A 3,433-nucleotide genomic window follows, 5' to 3' on the forward strand; every position below is an offset into this window, starting at 1 on the left:
TAGAACTGCTCTGATTTGATCCGAGCTCCTGTTAATTTACTAACTTCAATTAGCCATCCTTAAACACAGCCTAAATCAAGGCAGATCCTTTTCTTTCATGGGAGGGTTCAGAAAAGCTCACATGCCCTACAGTATTGCTTTCTTTGCCTTCCTCTGCTGATAATGCCACGCGTGCTGCGCTGCTGCTGCATGTTTGTATATATAGGTGCATGTATTTGCATACGTAGGTAAATTCCAATCCAAATGTTTTAGTTGTGTAACTTTTCTCTACATACACCTTGTGTATCAGCAGTGAATGGTAGGATATTTATTTTAGCCTTGTACTACTGTAGGTAAGCACACAGCTCCCTTTCTCGATGCTGTGGAGTTAACAGCTCCTTTCAGTAAAGCCTATTTCCATCGTAATCCTTATCTTGAAGTTACACTGACACAATATTTTATAATCAAAACTATGGAGTGCTTTATGCCCTCTAACTGGATTGCTCTCCTAACAAAAGACATGTGAATTCAGAAGGGAGTTTGGACCATTTGGGATAACCTCCCTCTGTTGTCTCTTATGAACAACCTGAGCACCCACTCCTCTTCATGGGCAGAGCACTCATTAAAGCAGCTGGAACAGAGAGGTGCCTTCCAGACACCAGCTGTGGGCTTCTTTTCACCCAGATGCACACGGATCCAACGGATGGGGCTGAACGCACATCGAACTCTGCCCATAGGGAGCCGCATCTTTTTGGTCACAATACAGCAGAGATCGATGCGGCTGCCCACTTAGTTCTGCCCATGACAGCTGTATGTTTGCTTCTCACCGCCCATCCCTGCCTCAGCGCCCCCAGCACGAGGGCAGCAGGAGGGGCAGCTGGGGACACACACCTGCAGTGCTGCTGGAGGTGGAAATACACCTCAGGCTTCCTGGTACTCAGCTCACTGTTCTACACCAGAGCGTCCTGACGACTGTTCTCCCTGGATCGTGAGGTGAGATGAAACAACTTCTTATTTTCCATAGTTAAGAGGACTTTAATCAAAGTAATTATTGAAGCTGATCTGATTAGGAAGTAATCTATTTACAAAAAGTTAAGACTGCCAACTGGGAAACAACTATCCAGCCCGTGATTGGGGATGATTTCATGCTTAATTTTTCAAGTGTTATTGAATATGTCATCTATGAATGTAAAATATTTATTTTCCTTAACTAATAAATAATCGCTATCTCAGCAACGCAACGTGCAAACAACACGTAATGCTGGCTTGCTTTCAAGCATCCGCGTGCGGGGCTCTCCTCGGAGCAGCCAGAAGTGATGTGCTGCACCTGGCACCGCACGCCAGCAACCACCAATTGCAGGACAGCTCCTCGTCCTGAGCCAGCGCACACAGAGCTCACCTCCTTTCCGGGACGGGGCAGCGCCATTCAGTGCCAGCACTGCCCCCTGAAAACAGCCAGCCATTCTCAGTGTGATTCACCACCGACGTGCTTATGGCGCGGATTTGCACGTTCTGAAGACTTATCTGGGATGTACAAACATCAAATGAACTCTTTGCATACAACAGACAAAAAACAATCCTCCACTTAAAATTTGCAAGGGATCGGTGCCAGCACTGTAGTGGGAATGCAAACTGCTAACAAAGGAAAGAATTTCATTCCGACTTGGCTCTTTACTCTGCGGGCTCGTAAGAGTAGAATCATCGCATCTGATCCACTCAGCTCCGAGCCAAACAGCACTTGTTTGAGAGGAACGCTGCTGGGCAGGGAGGGCGCAGCCCCTGACCCCAGCTATTCTGTGCTGGTACATCCACATCCAAAGGCTGCTCCCTAGGAACCGGCTGCCCCAAAAACTACAAACACGTGGGTAGGTAAGGGCTGTACAGCGACTGAACAGAGAGGAGCCACAAACTCCTAAACTGGAAAAGGCATCTTCGGTTTCACATCTACAGTGTTTTGAATTGCAGGCTTAAAGTCATCTGAAGATGCTCTGGAACCTCCAGCTGTCCTTTCCGGAGGGCAAGAAGTCTCAAGTTGCTGTCAGAGTATACAGATGCCTAGAAATGCGCATCAATTTTAAGTTTCTGCCAAATTCCAGTCCTGCTTGATGCATGCTGTTTTGCTTTTTCTTGGGAGCTCCTGCCAAAACAGCTCGACTTCCAGTATTAGCAAAAACATGCAAGTACTCCAAGTTATTGCTCCACTTACACCTATGAAAAGGTTTCTAGCACAGGAATGAGATATTTGCATAGAAAACTGTCAGAAGCGGAAAAAGCAATTCTCAGTTTTCTGCATAATAGTATGTTTGTCGGTGTCACCTCGGCAACATTCAGGTGATCAAAGAAAGTGACTGCGATACACTGCGGAGCAGCTGGGTAAGATGGAGCAGCTCTCCTCCGGAGCTCAGGACATTTCGTATCACGTAACACGGCTCAGCCCGCAGCAGCGTCACGTCGGTGTGCTGGGAATCAGCGCTGGGAGTGGAAGTTTGGAAAATCACCTTTAAATTACAAAAACGCACGTAGTTCCAACATAAGCGGGGTGTTTACATCTTAAGAAGAAAAGTGATCTCACTAACACGAAACCTGGGGGACAGAATGACAACTGGGTTTTTCTTTAACGAAGGAGCTTTTCAGATGAAGGAATGTCAGCTTCGGTGCATACTCCGCTGACTGGAACACGATCAAGTCTTAACTAAGTTCCACATAATGTTTTCAGGGGAAAAATGGAGAATGTTTTATGGAATTCAAGTCAGGATTTGGCTTGCATCCTAGAACATACATCTTGTTATGAAAACTGTTGAATCGCTTTTAAGCGGGCAAGCCACAAGTGTCCCTGGAGCCACCCATTCACCTGGAAGGCCCACAGGCAAAGGGAAGGCAGAAGAGCTTCGGTCTGGGGCAGCCAGGGGCTGCGGAGGGAGGGGAGATGGTTTTGGAAGTACCTCGTGTATGGAGCTGCTCGCTTGTGCCTACAGCACGAAGCAGTTAAGACTTGTTTTCTGTTATTGTCACAGATCCAATACGTTACTCCAGCTACATCATAATCTCTTCCTGCCTCAGTTCATCCATGTGTAAACCTGATTCACTAACTCTTACCTTAATGTGTCATGGGGCTTAATTAATAACACTTAGGTCTTTTAAGCCCTCTACAAACATTAACTACTTCTTGTAACAACTCTCAGAGGTATTATTATCCCCATTTTACTGATGGAGACATGGCAAAAGAGGCCGCAACTCCCCCAAGGCGGCAGAGCAACGGTTACTCCTAGAGATCCCCTCGGAGGCCCGTCGTATCGTAACCGTGGAAACTTAGCAAGAAAGGCAAAGTCGACGCATACCACCTCAAAAGCACTTTCAGAAGCGCATCGTAACCGGAGGACCGACAGGACGCACCCAGAAGCAACAGGCTCGGGATGGGATCGCGAGCCACGGCCGCCCCCGCACCGCCCCGCGC

Source organism: Meleagris gallopavo, chromosome 12 (genome assembly GCF_000146605.3).
Source record: "Meleagris gallopavo isolate NT-WF06-2002-E0010 breed Aviagen turkey brand Nicholas breeding stock chromosome 12, Turkey_5.1, whole genome shotgun sequence".
NCBI classification, from domain to species: domain Eukaryota; kingdom Metazoa; phylum Chordata; class Aves; order Galliformes; family Phasianidae; genus Meleagris; species Meleagris gallopavo.